Source organism: Bos mutus, chromosome 21 (genome assembly GCF_027580195.1).
Source record: "Bos mutus isolate GX-2022 chromosome 21, NWIPB_WYAK_1.1, whole genome shotgun sequence".
In the NCBI taxonomy this organism is placed as follows: domain Eukaryota; kingdom Metazoa; phylum Chordata; class Mammalia; order Artiodactyla; family Bovidae; genus Bos; species Bos mutus.
The window spans coordinates 11,052,750-11,069,782 of record NC_091637.1 but is presented as its reverse complement, the minus strand read 5'-3'; the positions used below and the strand labels follow the sequence as shown (position 1 = coordinate 11,069,782).

The following is a 17,033-nucleotide window of genomic DNA, read 5'->3' as shown; positions in this document are numbered from 1 at the left end:
TTTAGAGTTCAGAATCCCTCAGTAAGAATCCCCCCACTCCAGTCAATACTTTAAATAATGAAAACATGAAACTATCAATAGCAAAAACAACTTCTGTTAATATCACGGTATGAAAATGGGTAATGATACATTGAAGGCAAAAGGAGAAGAGGGAGGCAGAGGGTGAAATGGCCAGACAGCATCACCGACTCAATGGACATGAATTTGAGCAAACTCTGGGAGGTGGTGAAGGACAAGGAAGACTGGCATGCTGCAGTCCATGGGGTCGCAAGGAGTCAGACATGACTCAGTGAGTAAACACTCACAACACAATGATACATTTTTAGTATCTAGAATGAATGGACCAGAATGCGAATAGGAGCAAGTGAAGGATAAGGAAAAACTACACTCAATAAATTGTAATAACCTATAAAGGAAGAGAATGTAAAGAAAGAATATATATGTGTGTATAACTGAACAGCTTTACTGTATATCTGAAATTAACACAATATTATAAATCAACTGTATTTCACTATTCTTTTCTAATTCACAAAGAGAAGAGACTTTGTTTATCTACTGTGGGTTCTGTGCTGTGTTTGGAGGGAAGAGAAAGAATGAAGGAGAAGGGACACTTGTATCCCATGAAACAGAAGAGAATAATACCCCACGAATCCCATTCATATATCCTATAAAACAGAACAAAATTGGAATGTGCAGCTGGAGGACTGTGCATTCCAATGACAGGAAAGGTTTTCCAGAGTACTTCTATCCAGACCACACCCAAGACCAAGAGAATCAGAATGTTGCTCTGGGCACTGGTATTTTCTTTTTCCCACCAGTTTTATTAAGATAAAATTGACATACATCACTGTACAAGTTTAAGGTACACAGCATAATGACTTCACTTATATACATCATGAAATGATTACCATGGTAAGTTTAGTGAGCATCCATCATCTCACATAGATACAAAAAAATATTTTTTTTCCTTGTAATGAGAACTCAGGATTTATTCTCTAAACTTTCATATCCATCATAGGGCAGTGTTAACTATAGTCATCATGCATATACTACATCACTAGTATTTAATTATCTTGTAACTGAAAGCTTGCATCTTTTTATTTTGAGCCAATTCAACATAATTAAGATTTATACAATTTCCACACAACAGTAGGATACAAATTCAAGTTCCCATAGATTATAAACTAGGAGACACTGGAAGCACCTGTATTTTCTTAAAAACTCCAAGGTTAGTCTCTTGTGAAGCTGGGTTTGAGAAACACTTAGATCAGCCCTGGGATTTCTTTGGAAGGAATGATGCTAAAACTGAAACTCCAGTACTTTGGCCACCTCATGCGAAGAGTTGACTCATTGGAAAAGACTCTGATGCTGGGAGGGATTAGAGGCAGGAGGAGAAGGGGACGACAGAGGATGAGATGGCTGGGTGGCATCACTGACTAGATGGACATGAGTCTGAGTGAACTCTGGGAGTTGGTGATGGACAGGGAAGCCTGCCCTGCTGCGATTCATGAGGTCGCAAAGAGTCGGACACGACAGAGCGACTGAACTGAACTGAACTGAACTGAACTGAACTACTTTGAAGAAAGACACTTCCTAACCCTGGGAGGTCTCTAACAAATGGTGAACCTGGAACTTCCCACAGGCACCCTCCCCCAACAGCCATATAGCTCAAATGTTTGTTTCTCTTCCTTTTCGGCATTATCAGTTCCGGTTGCTAAAGGCAGGAAGGCTGGAGTCACTGTTCACTCTTATTTCATGATTTATGATTCAGAAGCAAGACACGGGTACAGGGTTGGGGTGATGCTTGCTGCTGTGGTTGCTTTTTTTTGGTTTGTTTTTAAAAGATATGCTTTCTTTGAGAAACCGTGAAGCGTTGATGCCACCAGCAGCACAGTCTGTTCTGTTCCAAAGCCTTGTCTGGATGTAATTGACAACTATATAGACACTGCTGAGGGGAGGGTGTCCGATTCTGCTCGTCCTCAATTGTTCTCAAATTACATGATAAAGTAGAAGTTTTGGATCCTTCATACCAGAAAGAGTTACGGATTCCAGTTACAAAGTCTGTACCACATTAACAAGGCAAATTGTAGCTGCCTCGAGCACAGAGCAGCCTAGAAACTCAGAATTCCAAAAGCAAGGTGCTTGCCATACAATTATTTTGCCTATTTGGAAAAGGAAGACTTCTGTGATTTGAGATTCAGCTCTTTCTCTGTATTGTTGCAATCTGTTCTCATGACCCTTAAGATATGGGTTAGGTTTTGTTTGGGCGCCGTATGGAGACTAGCTATTAGTGCAGTGTTAATATTGCTCAGTTAAATCTTGGGGAGATACTGTCTGAAGTGTGCAAGAGGACATGCCGAATTCACACTCGGCTGGCAAACTCCATCCCTGGTTCATAGAGGCAAAGAACTCTGTGACTTGCATGTGTTCTCACTGACTCTTCCCTCCCAAAGGTAAGCATCAGAATTCTTCCGGTTTGGGGAGACTATAAACACAGTGAGGGCCCGTGGGTCCACACACACGATCCAAAGCAGGTGTCTGCGAAAACGAATCGCCCCGCGATCCTGCGGACCCTAGCCGCCAGCGGCGGGCTCCGAGCGCACTCCGCCCGGTCACCTGAGCGCACCTGTCCAGTCCTGGCCTCGGAGAAAGCGGGGCTTCCCCAGGGCACCGCCAGCCCCGGAGGCGAGCGGAGGGTAGAGCAGGGATGGGGCGGGCGGCCGCAGGTGTGGCCCTACCTGCCGCCCGACTGGCCACGGCGGCGAGCCGGACGGGAGCCGGGTGGGTGATGGATGGCCTGTCTCCCGCCGGGGTCCGAACGGCTGGGCGAGCGGAAGGTAAAAACGCGCAAGCTCGGAGCTTGCCGGCCGGAGCCGGGAGAGCGAGACGCAGGCACAAAAGAACCGGGCTGGGAACGTTTAGATTTTGAAGATGAGTTTCTAGTCCATCTCTGTGGGAGAAAGCAAAACGCGCTCTGGGAAAGTGGAGAGCCAAGAACCTCGCAGAATTTTGGATTGACGTTTGACAAATCATTTTGCCATCCGAACAACCCCTAAGCCTCCCCTTCCCAAACAGCTTCTAACTCCTGTTTGTCTTGTCTGTGAATGATGCTCTATCAGGATCTGAGAAGCAGTATGAAATCAGACCTGAACAGTTGCATCCTTTCATCTCAGGAAATAGCAAATCATTGAAAATATGTTTAAAAAAATTGTGGAGGGGGATGCATTTTAGATGGTCTGTGCAGGATAAGACAATTGGATATTAAATGTTTAACAGAACTTAATTTCAAAAAAGAATAAAATGAGATAGACGTGTTCTAGAGATACCCTCTGCAGATTAGAATGTGTAAAATTTTCATAATTTGTCTGGCTCTTACGTGTTTAAAAGTCACGAGCAATTTGAATATGTTTGTTTATCCTTGCAAAAAGATGACAACGAGTGGTTTTAGGCAATTCGATTTAAGAAGTGTCCTTTTTAAAACTCATTAGTTTGAGAGCGAGGGTTGAAGCAGACAGACGGGTTAACAGGAAAAAATATATCGTGAAGCATCATGGAGATGGGACTGGTAGAGAGCTATTGTATCATCTGGGCTCTTTGGCAACTGAAGGACAGGTCGGTTCACCGTGAGCATTTCGTCCTGTACAAGCGGCCAGCTGACGGTAATACATCTCGTGTCCAGGAATAATGCAGTCCTGGCTGAACGCTGATGCAGTCACCTCTGAGAGCAAAAGAGTTTAGAGAATATAGTGGCTTTATACATAGATACATACATACATATATATATATATGTGTGTGTGTGTGTGTGTGTGAGGGAAGTGTTCTAATTGTGCTTTAGAGCAGTCACCAACCCCCTCTGCCTCCCCACTACACCAGTAACAAAATGAAAGCCACGTTTAAAATATCAGTAAGTGAGACTGAACCATGTCACAAAGATGTGCTTTATCTCACTGTGGTTGAAAAGTGATCAGGGCGAAAAATAACTTGCATGCATTTCTCTTTTAAATGCTATATTTTAATGTTCTAACTTTAGAAAACAGAAAAAAAAATTAAAGGAAACCTAATAATCCCATCAGGCTAACACTGATAGTATATACCGAAAAAGAAAAGAAACAAGTATACACATAAATCCATGCATTTTGTAAAAAAATATTTTTTGTGGATGCTTAAATACTTTATAAAAGAGCACATTTGAATCCTGTGGGGTTGTTTTGTATAATGTCAAAGTAGTTTTTTTTTTTTTTAATTATTGGTAGTAGAGAATAGCCCTATTTATCAGTTTTAATAATAATATATTTTATGGGGCATATGTATGTAATTTCCTTAACCATTTCCCCATTGTTGGATATGCAGGTTGCTTCTAGATTTCAGTAAAGTAGATACTACAGTAAGGGACATCTTAAAGCAAAATTTTCATTTTTGAATTTATTGATTTCAAATAAATTTTAATGGAGTAAATAAGCCATGATTTATGGACATTTTGATAGTTTCATAATAGTTTCCAAGCTATTTTACTAAAAAAAAAAAATGTAGCCTTCCATCCTACCAATAGGAAAATATTAGGCCACATATTTTACAGTTTACTCAGTATTATTCAGAATATTATTTAAAATATTTGGTAATTAGAAGGTGAAAATTATTTCTTTTTTGATTATTAACAAAGTTGTCCTTTTTTAAAAAAAATTCTTCTGGCTTCCCTTCTTCTGAATTTTTTGGTTCCCTTTTTATTTCATTATTGGTTTCATTTTTATTTCATTATTTCGGGTAGCCCTGAAGCCCCCATGTATAAAAATAAAAGAGTGTTTTTACAAATCACTCCTTCATGGTGTTAATTTTGAACTAAGGTGGTAACCCCAGGTTAAAATAATCATAGCAAGAAATCTTGGACAACATTGAGTCAGGTTGCAATTTAAAATGATCTACTGAATTTAGGTTTCCAGAAGGCTTTTTCCACCGTACCTTCATGGGGGCATATAAAATGATATTATCATCTGTGAAATTACCTCGGAAACTTGAGGTACTTTATAGCAAGTCGTATTCTCTGATTAGGAAACTCAGACCCGTTGATTTTTGCACTGCCATTCTTTCAAGCCTGAAAATTTGTGTTGTTTTCTTAAACTGTGATGCGATCATTTAAAAATGCCTTCGTGCATTCCGGCACCTTCCACAAGTGAACCAGTGGCCAGTAAATAAAGTAGCAGCCCATGTCCCTTTTAGCAAAAGCTATATATCTGTTCAGACTTGTAATTTGCTCCGTTTATATCCTTTGCCCTTGAACTCTGGTTATTAACGCAATGTTTCTCCAAATGATGCCATATAACTCTGCTCTGAGCACATTCACGGTGACACCCCGCAAACATTCCAAGGGCCAGGGCCAGCCAGAGAAGGGAAGGAAGGACGGCTGAATTGTGGGAGTTGCAGTGCATTACTCAACATGGAGCGGCTGTAAAACTATGACTGTTAATATTCAAATCGCAACAAGGCCAGGGCCAGCCTCAGCTAATATTCTGAGGTCTGGTTGGAAAGCAATTTAGCAAAGTAGCTTTGATTAAAAAAGAAACAGCCAGAATCACTTCTCCCAAGAAAGGAACTAAAAACCTTTCAAAGAATTTGAGGCAGGTGCTCTAATTATACATTTAAAAAATTATTATGGTGATTTTGGAGAGGGGAACTGTTCAGTTACAAAATGCGTATCGTGTATATGTGGTAGAAGTATGGACCAAACTCCTTTGTGTAAACTGTAATGAAATATACCACTTTTTTTTTTTTTGGTTATAATTGTTTGTATCATACATCTTACATAAGACAATTGAGCATTGACTGGGTTTATTGATTTCATCTAAAAAATAAAAAATTTACTAATGAATCTTGTGTGAAACTTTGGACAGGGAGTGGGACCAGTCTTCCTCACAATATCTGTGAAGGGATGCACTGATTCACCAAGTTAATAATTTTGAGAATGCAGAGACTGTGCAAAATCTACTTTGGAACGGACATTGTTCTCCCACATTTTAGAAAAGAGCATTTACAAAAAAGGTCCCATTCTTTTGAAATAAGAAAGTCCTACATATGCAGTAATATGTCCAAGACAGAGCTTGTCCATATTTGTTTATTTTACAATATTGTATTTGATTCAAAATAATGTTTTAAAAAAGTTTAGTTTTTCAAAGCTCTTTACTACAATAGATTTTAATAGATTTACATTGAAATGACTTTACTGCAAAAGTCCTTTTTTTTTTCTTTTTTTGGCATTGTACCTGGAAGCAAATTGTTCACAGCAATGAGATTTAATTTGTACACCTCCTCCCCAAATCCTAGGCTATGCATAATGCAGTTCATGCAAAAAATGTTGATGGGAATGAGAAAATAATATACCATCAAATATCGAATTTCATGCTGAAACATAAGCTGCCTGGAACCTCTGGGCACACATCTGTATTTTTAGTGCTCTATGTGCCTTTAGAAATAAGTAAGAAAAGAAAAACTTAAACTACCCTAATTGACTATACTATTAATTTTTTTTGACACAAAGCATGATTTGAATACATTTGCATGTCCAAATATACACACGTGATTATTGCCAATAAAAAATACATAAGCGATAGGTTCCTATGAACACTAAACACACTCAATGTATTAGCTGCTCTCATTCTGGTATTATTCCCAGAGGAAAAGGAATTCTAGGTTCCAAGTAAGATGTATTAAAAGTACTTGGGGGAAGTCTTTTCGTGGATATGGAGCCATGCATTTTCCTCATATTCTGTCTCTAATCGACTGCACCTAAATTGAAACAGGTTTTTAACCTTTAATTAAAGAAACCAATCTAGTGATCTTAATTTGAGAACATTGTTTGGCTGAGGAATATAAAAACATAAATAAGGGGATTTTAGCATTTCTCTGAGAATTTCAGTATATCATACTTAATGAGTGAGCAGAATCATGAGACAGACACCTTGGTTACATTATTCATCTCTAAATCCCCATCTGATGAGTACCTGATGAACAAGCTCCAGTCTAGTTTTTGAGTTAAATGCATAAAAGAAGGAAGTTGAAAGTTTATTGTACATCATTTGGAATGTACATCAGCTGTAATAAAATTATGAGCTTTATAATACTGAGACTTTTATTAAAATCGACCTTGTGATACGGATGGTTTTCTATTTGTGAAACCTCGAGGTGTTTGTTTTTATATATTTCATTCAGAAAACTGTGATCCCACTGTGCCAGTAAAACCAAGTTTGAAGAGCCTGGCTCACATGTTTTTGAGTTTTCAGGGCTAAATGACTGCTAAAATGCACGTGAGACCTAAAAATGTGTACTGTGTCAGATGCATAGTCTATATGAATAGCAAGTAGATGTAATGTTATTTTGGTACAGGACATGTATTCTGTTGATAGAATGATAACATAGCTTATTAAAAATTCTGAACGTCTTGAAATTTGATGATTCTCCACAGACTAAACTTTGGACTTTCTACCTTGCTCTCCTAAATAAAATGCATTTATACACAAGGCCGACCATATGTAGTGTAGTTACTTACACTTGCAGTAGTTTCAAATATCTGATTCCAAAATGTTAAGAATGACCATTCCTGGTTCAACCCTTCATTTCCCTTTTCATAATTGCAGCTGCCTCCAACATTTCTGTTATATTTCTTCAGAATTCACTTTCCTATCTGTAAGCAACATGTTTGTATTGCTATGTCTTAACAACTACTTCTTCCTCTTCTCCGCCCTCTTAGAGTTATTTGAATTTGGGGCATTATCAATGGACTTTCCACAAAAGAAGAAGAAGATTTATCTCTCTTTACTACCCCGGCCCCCAACTATACTTACATCTTTAATATTCTTAATACTGTTATATTTTTTTATTAATATTCAGTGTGTAATACTATTAATAAGTTCTGCTGAAGACTGTGCTAGGGAATAAACACACCTTTTCTTACACATTTTCTGTTTTTCATAGAGTTAATAATTCCTTTGCTTTTAATTTAGTGTAATTTTTTTGTTCTTTTACTTTCTAGGTAGTCTCCACTAAGTCATCATTAAATTCTCTGGCAGTCTCCTCTCAAGACATTTATATATACTTCGGTTACTTTTTCAAGACTTTCATTCTGGAAACTTCTACCTCCTTCTAGACCAGCAACCCTTATCATCTGGGCACTGCTGTCCTTCTGGACTCTCCCTTCAGAACTACGCTCCACCAGTCTGCTGTGCTGGGTCTTCTGTTACTGAATCACTTTTCTTTGTTTTTCTTGCTTTAGTCTCTTATATATGTGGCACCCATCCCCCTATGGCTAACTATAAAAAGGAGTGGGGCTTTGCAGTCTAAAAGTATTCTTGTTTTAGCCACCCTGTTAACTAGTAATCTTGGACTAGAATTCTAGAATAGAAAATCTTTTCCTTTCTACTTTTCTAGGTATCTTTATCAAAAAGTCAATTTGAAGTCATTTTTTTTAAATACAAATCAATGATTAGGTAATTAATATAGTCTATTAAAATGAAATTTAAAGACATGACACCCCCCAAAGAGTTTTATTATTTTACTTGTGATTATAAAACACCTTGTAGTTTTTAAAAAATTTTTACTTAGAAAGACTACAGTACTATAGTGTATAATTTTCCACTTCTAGAAGATTCTAATTGTGCATACCACAAGTCCTAGTGTTTTCTTAACATCATTTTCATATTTATATTGTTTATATGTTATTTTTTTATGTAGCATGTTATTGATTATCTCAGCAACTGATTATTCCCCAAATTAGTAGAGGATTGCTGACTATAAAGTGAAATATGTATGAAATATGAATGTATGATGCTGAATTGAGCTCCACATTGGCCAACGAAGCAAAAGGTACCACACCTTAAAGAAGATTAATTTCTATGATGAGATTTCTGAAAAGTGAAAATTGAGATAGAAGAAATAGATTATATTATAAAAGAGTTATATTCAACAAGAAAAAATTTAAAGTAAGTTATTCCAAATCCTACTTGCATATGCAAATTTTGATAAGCTGAATGCTAGGCCTTCAACACACTTTCTTAAAACCTTAAAACATACTACCTAGCATTGAAATATTGTGGGGACTATTCTTTTGATATGTGATTCGCTGCATTTGACTTGAATAAACATTCTACCTTTACAGTGATTTATTGAATCAACTTCCATAAATTCTAATTAAAAAGAAAACTGGCAGATATCTAAGAACACTCTATAAAATCATTCCTCCCAAGAACTGTACACAGTGAAGTAAAAGTGAGAGTGGATATAAAATAAGATTTTAAAAATATTACCAACTTTAATATCATTCTCATAAGCTTCACAAGTCCAGTGCAATATATTTCAGGCCTGTGAAGGTCAATACAAAATGACAGATTGAAAAACTGTACGTGACTTGCAAAAGTCATTTTTAGGCAAGCTGTTTACCAAGACTTAAATTAAATTAAAGCTTACCTTGTATCAGACATTTTTATTTTATCTGGATTGTGGCCTCGTTTTCAAAGAAGATCACTTTTATCTCTGGTTGTCAAGTAGATATTACCATTGTGAAAATGAGCTTGATGGCATTTGGCAAATCCTGATTAAGTGCTGGCCCCTTTCCTTGAAAAAATGAATTTTTATCATTGGAAATAAAATACCAAGTTTTTTTTTTTTTTTTTTTTTCTCTCATAATTTGCCGCTTCTTCCTGAGAATGTAATCGACAGAAGGAAGGGGTTCCAGTGTTAACACAGGATTTGAGTCAGACACAACTGGGTTCAAATCCCATGTCTGCTGCTTATGGGAAAGCTACTAAACTTATCTGTGGTCGCTGGTTACCTCGCAAGTGAAATAAGGATAATCACGGTGTTTATCAGAATTTAACGAGGTATGTAGGACAGAGCCTGGCTTAGAGGCAGCACACTCATAATCCGAAAGTCATTGTTGCTGTTCACGATTTCATTGTTGGTTTCACATCTGTATTATTATCATTTTCTTATAATTTTATTGTTAACTTTTCTACCAACTGGCATTATGATTTTAGTGCTCTGGGTTTTGGATATTATATACTAAAGATATTAGAGATGAAGTTCCTGAAATGATGTAATTTTAACCACATCAAGCTGGTTCTCTATGTCTGAGTTTCTAGCACTTTGCTTGTTTTAGAACCCTCATCATCTGAGAGTGGACACCTTAAAAGTTTGCAAATCTCACTGCTTAGAGCTTTCTCTGGATGAGTGTGATTTAGAGATGAGCCTGTTGCGCCTTCTGGTTCATTATGCTGCTCCAGTTTTCTTTTCTAAGATCTGCCTCCATGGCTGCCAAGGAGAAATCAACCAGACAAGGGGTGCAGCTCCATCTGTCCATCATGACCCCAGGACACTCCTGTTGGTACTATTAGAGTTCTTGCATGAGTTGTGAGATGGATGAGCTGATTTGACTTTGTCAGTGCTGTCCAGTTCACCTCATTTTTTCAGGATGGGTCTAAGCTTATTAGGGACAAAATAAAAGGAAATTTGGGTCACATTTAATTAAACACTCTTTATTAAACATTTCATTAAAAACTAGTTTTCAGAATAAAGACATTTTCACTAGCAGTCTCCAAAAGTGACCATGGACATTTCAAGTGCCACCATGAACTCAGTCATATATTTGATGTTCTAATCCAATTATCATATATCAAAAATATCAAAAAAACTACATTAATTATTAAGCATAGCACATAAAAAAAATGCATAATAAACACACAATACAAATGCACCTTTTGTTGAATCGTAAGGTATACACTCTCGTGTATAACTTGGTTAATCATTCCAGATGTCTTCCATAGGTCCTGTGTCCATGAAGACTAACCAAGAGTGTCATTTATATTTAGTAATGTAGAAAGAAAAGCTATATAATTTGGCCCTTCAACCCTTCAGGTCCAGATGTCAGGTCCAGTAGTCTGCACACCTTTGAGGGTGGTGGTGGGCAGAGATGGGCAGAGCGGCCCCAGTGTCCAAAGAAGTGTTGGCCAAGTCTTTACACTGTAGAAGGAAGATAGGCGAGAAGAGAAGCTGAATCGGCCACTGGCTCGGAGTGCGACCAGCTTGCCCTATCCGCCCAAGTTCTGGAGGAGATTTCAAAATAATGGTAATAGTAGATGATAGTTTTAAAAAATTAAAGATAATTTTTGGAACAGTTTTAGGAAGGTTGTAAAGAAGGAACAGAGATTTATACCCCTCTACTCATACATACATGGCTTCCCCCATTATCAACATTACTCACCAGAATAGTATCCCTCTCCACACCTCCCCCGACCACCCCCGCCGGGATTACTGAATATTGACACATCATAATCGCCAAAAGTTCATCATCTATCTTTGAGTTCATTCACCCAAGGTGATGTACAGTTTATGGATTTGGACTAATCTATGGTGACACTTATTAATTGTTACAGCATCATATAAAAGTATTTTCACTGCACTCAAATCCTCTGTGCTCTGCCAATTCATCTTTCTCCCCCATGGCCAACCCTTGTTGTTGTTTAATCACTAAGTTGTGTCCGACTCTTTTTCAACCCTATGTATTGCATCCCGTCAGGCTCCTCTGTCCATGGGATTTCCCAGGCAAGAATACTGGAGTGGGTTACCATTTCCTTCTCCAGAGGCTCTTCCTTACCCAAGGATCAAACCCATGTCTCCTGCATTGGCAGTCAGATTCTTTACTGCTGAGCCACCAGGGGCGCCCCCCATGGTCACCTCTAGTGACCACTGATTTTATTATTGTATCATACCCGGAGTCATACAGTAGGTAGTCTTTTCAAATTGGCTTCTTTCATTTGGTAATATGCATTGAAAATTCTCTGTGTCTTTTCCTAATTTAATAGGTCATTTCTTTTTAGTGCTGGATAATGTTCCAGTCTCTGGATGCATCACAGTTTATATATCCATTCACCTACTGAAGGACATCATAGTAGAGGTGGCTGTTGCAGTTTTTAAAATGAGACACCATAAATTTTGCTGCATTTATCAACTCTTCCTTTCATGAAAGATTTCTCTGTAACATGCAGGGCTGTTTTACCTACAGTAGAATTTCCATCAAGGTTGGAGTCAGTCCTTTCAAACTCTGCTACTGCTTTATCACCTAAGCTTATGTAATACTCTAAGTTCCTTGTTGTCATTTCAATAGTCTTTGTAGCACTCTCACCAGAAGGAGACTCTATTGCAAGAGATCATTTCCCTTGTTCATCCATAAGAAGCAATTTATCTGTTCAAATTTTAGCATGAAATTGCAGTTGAGTCACATCTTCAGACTTCACCTCTAATTCTGGTTCTCTTGTGATTTCTACCACATCTGCACTGAAGTCTTAAACACATCAAAGTTATCCATGAAAATGGGCATCAACTTATTCCATACGCCTGTGTATGTTGATATTTTGACCTCTTCCATGAAGGACAAATGTTTTCAATGGCAACTAGAATGGTAAATCCTATCCGGAATGTTTTAAATTGAATTTTCTCAGATCCATCAGAGGATCTGAGGCAGCTATAGCCTCACATATATTCTTAAATAATAAGACTTTAAAGTCAAAGTGACTCCTTGATTCCATAGGCTACAGAATGGATATTGTGATAGCAGGCATGAAAACAATATTAATCTCTTTGTGCATCTCCATCAGAGCTCTTGAGCAAGCAAGTGCATTGTCCATGAGAAGAAATACTTTGAGAGGAATCTCTTTTTTTTTTCCCCTAAGCAGTAGATCTCAATAATGGGCTGCAAATATTCAGTAAACCATGTTGTAAACAGATGTGCTGTCATCCAGGCTTTGTTTTTCCATTTATAGAGCGTGGGCAGACAGATTTAACATGATAATTAGTTCATTTCAGTTCAGTCACTCAGTTGTCTCCGACTCTGCGACCCCATGAATCGCAGCACACCAGGCCTCCCTGTCCATTACCAACTCCCGGAGTTCACTCAGACTCAGGTCCATCGAGTCAGTGATGCCATCCAGCCATCTCATCCTCTGTTGTCCCCTTCTCCTCCTGCCCCCAATCCCTCCCAGCATTAGAGTCTTTTCCAATGAATCAACTCTTTGCATAAGGTGGCCAAAGTACTGGAGTTTCAGCTTCAGCATCATTCCCTCCAAAGAAATCCCAGGGCTGATGTCCTTCAGAATGGACTGGTTGGATCTCCTTGCAGTCCAAGGGACTCTCAAGAGTCTTCTCCAACACCACAGTTCAAAAGCATCAATTCTTCGGTGCTCAGTTTTCTTCACAGTCCAACTCTCACATCCATACATGACCACTGGAAAAACCATAGCCTTGACTAGACAGACCTTTGCTGGCAAAGTAATGTCTCTGCTTTTCAATATGCTATCTAGGTTGGTCATAACTTTCCTTCCAATGAGTAAGCATCTTTTAATTTCATGGCTGCAATCACCATCTGCAGTGATTTTGGAGCTCCAAAAAATAAAGTATGTCACTGTTTCCCCATCTATTTCCCATGAAGTGATGGGACCAGATGCCATGATCTTCGTTTTCTGAATGTTGAGCTTTAAGCCAAGTTTTTCACTCTCATCTTTCACTTTCATCAAGAGGCTTTTGAGTTCCTCTTCACTTCCTGCCATAAGTGTGGTGTCATCTGCATATCTGAGGTTATTGATATTTCTCCCGGCAATCTTGATTCCAGCTTGTGCTTCTTCCAGCCCAGCGTTTCTCATGATGTACTTTGCATATAGGTTAAATAAGCAGGGTGACAATATACAGCCTTGATGTACTCCTTTTCCTATTTGGAACCAGTCTGTTGTTCTATGTCCAGTTCTAACTGTTGCTTCCTGACCTGCATATAGGTTTCTCAAGAAGCAGGTCAAGTGGTCTGGTATTCCCATCTCTTTTAGAATTTTCCACAGTTTATTGCGATCCACACAGTCAAAGGCTTTGGCATAGTCAATAAAGCAGAAATAGATGTTTTTCTGGAACTCTCTTGCTTTTTCAATGATCCAGTAGATGTTGGCAATTTGATCTCTGGTTCCTCTGCCTTTTCTAAAACCAGCTTGAACGTCTGGAAGTTCATGGTTCACATACCGCTGAAGCCTGGCTTGGAGAATTTTGAGCATTATTTTACTAGCATGTGAGATGAGTGCAATTGTGTGGTAGTTTGAGCATTCTTTGGCATTGCCTTTCTTTGGGATTGAAATGAAAACTGACCTTTTCCAGTCCTGTGGCCACTGCTGAGTTTTCATGATACTTAAGGGCCCTAGAATTTTTAGAATGGTAAATGAGCATTGAGCTCAACTTAGTCATCAGCTGCAATAGTTCCTAATAGGAGAGTCAGCAAAAAACCCTGCAGATATTTGTCCAATGTTTTTTCTGCTTCTACTGATATGATCATGTGATTTTTTTTCTTTTTAGTCTGCTTGTATGATTAATAGGTTTTTTTTAAAGTTTTTTTTTGAAATTTACTGCTGCACTTTATCTTTCTTTCCAATGGCATTGAGAAAAAATTGACATGTAACTTTGTGTAAGTTCAAGATATACAGTGTGATGATTTGATATATATGTATCTTGCAAAATGATTACCACAATAATTTGAAGCTTTGAATTCAGCATTGATTTATCCTCTCTAGCTATGGAAGTTCTAGATGACATTTTATTCCTGTAGAAGGATGTTTTGGCTGCACTGAAAATCTGTGTTTAGTGTAGCCATCTTCATTCATTTTCTTAGCTAGATCTGGGTAATTTGTAACAACTTCTATATCAGCAATTGGTACTTAACCTTGTTTTTTTTACATTATGAAGATAGCTTCTTCCTTAAACCGGATGAATCAGCCTCTGCTAGCTTCAAACTTTTGTTCTGCAGCTTCTTCACCTCTCTTACTGTTCATAGAATTGAAGAGAGTTAGGGGCTTGCTATGGATTGTGCTTTGGCTGAAGGGACTGTTGTGGCTGGTTTGATATTCTCTCCGGACAGCTAAAACTTTATCCATATCAGCAATAAGGCTATTTGCTTTCTTATCATTCATGTATTCACTGGAGTAGGTATTTTAATTTCCTTTCTGCCTATCTCAGGTTTGTATATGCCTTCCTAACTAAGTTCCATCATTTCTGGACTTTTCTGGTGGCTCAGACAGAAAAGAATCTGCCTGCAGTGTGGGAGACCTGGGTTCAATCCCTGGGTTGAGAAGATCCCCTGGAGAAGGGAACAGCTACCTACTCCAGTATTCTTGCCTGGAAAATTCCATGAACAGAGGAGCCTGAAGTCTACAATCCATGGGGCTGCAAAGAGTCCGACATTTGATATAAAATGAAAGACATGTGACTGTTCCTTTCACTTGAACACTTAAATACCATTATAAGGTTATTAATTGGCCTGATTTTAATGTTGGTGTGTCTCAGATTAGAGGGAGGCCCAAAGATAGAGGAAAAGATGGAGGAACAGCGAGTTGGTGGAGCAGTCAGAACACAGACATTTATCTAATAAGTTTCCAGTCTTATATATAAGGGCATGATTTGTGGCAGCCCAGATCAATTACAATTGCAACATTAAAGATGACTGACCACAGGTAACCGTAATAATATGATACTAATTAAAAAATATAAGATGTTTCACGAATTACCAAAATATGACCTAGAGACACAGAGTGAGCACATGCTGGTGGAAAAAATGGTGCTGATACATTCTTTGACACTGGTTGTCACAACTCTTCAATTTGTAAAAGATGCAACATCTGCAAAGTGCAATAAAAGGAACATGGAATATTTGCAGGGTTTTTTTTTTTCTTTGCAAATACCCTTTATCAAGTTGAGAAAATTACTCTCCATTCCTAGTTTAGATTTTTTAAAAATCACAAATGGATTCGATTTTATCCAATGTTTTTCCTGCTTCTGTTGATATGATCATGTGATTTTCTTTTTCTTTTTTTAGCCTGCTCTATGAACAAGTTTTTTTTTTTTAATTTTTTGAACTTGTGCTTTATCTTTCTTTCCATTGTTATTGAGAAAAACATGGCCATGTAACTTTGTGTAAGTTTAAGGTATACAGTGTGGTGATTTGATATATATCTTGCAAAATGATTACCACAGTAAGGTTAGCACATCCAGTATTGTTGCTGCTGTTTAATCACAGCCCACCAGCCTCTTCTGTCACAGAATTTCCCAGGCAAGAATACTGGAGTGGGTTTCCATTTCCTTCTCCAGGGGATCTTCCTGACCCAGGGATCGAACCCAAGTTTCCTGCATTGCAAGTGGATTCTTTACTGCTCAGCCACCAGGGAAACCCAGCACATCCATTTTCTCACAGAATTAACATTTTGTGTGTGTATTATAAGAGCACATACGATTTACTCTTTCAGTAACTTCCCAGCCAGTAATACAATATTGATAACTATAGTTGCCATGCTGTGCATTTGATCCCCAGTATTTACTTATCTTACAATTGGATGTTTCACTTTGATCAACATCTCCCTACCACCCACCACTTGCAGCCTCTGGCAACAAGTACTCCACTCTGTTTCTATGAATTTGACTTTTCATTTTAGATCCTAAATATAAGAAAGAGTGTACAGAACTTGTGTTTCTCTGTCTCACTTATTTTATTTATCATAAAGCTCTCAAGGTCCATTCAGTTCATTTTAAGTGACAGGATTTCTTTTTTATGCCCAGATCATATTCCATTTTCTTTATCCATTTACCTGTTGATGAACACTTAGATTAATTTTATGTCTTGGTGGTGGTGATGGTTTAGTCGCCAAGTTGTATCCTCCTTCTATGGGATTCTCGAGGCAAAAATACTGGAGTGGGTTGCCATTTGTTCTCCAGGGGAACTTCCCGACTCAGGAAACACACCCGGGTCTCCTGCACTGCAGGTAGATTCTTTACCAACTGAGCTACAGGGAAGCCCTAGAATTTTATGTCTTGGGTATTGTGAAATATGCTGCGATGAACATAAATCCACAGCTCTCTCTCTGAGACAGCAATTTAATTTCCTTAAGACATAAACTCAGAATTGGGATGACGGGATCATAGGATAGTTCTATTTCTAATTGTGTGAGAAAACTCCATATATTTTCCAAGTGGAT

At 38.1% G+C, this 17,033-nt stretch overlaps 1 long non-coding RNA gene across 4 annotated transcripts in view; it reads left to right on the top strand.

Moving 5' to 3' along the window:
- Positions 1-1,392: 1,392 nt before the first annotated feature.
- Positions 1,393-17,033, top strand: part of LOC138984330 (uncharacterized) — a 176,888-nt gene continuing 161,247 nt past the window's right edge. For all 4 annotated transcript variants that reach the window (XR_011461561.1, XR_011461559.1, XR_011461560.1 and 1 more), the window contains exon 1: positions 1,393-2,453. This is a non-coding gene — a long non-coding RNA (uncharacterized lncRNA). The remainder of the gene's footprint in view (positions 2,454-17,033) is intronic.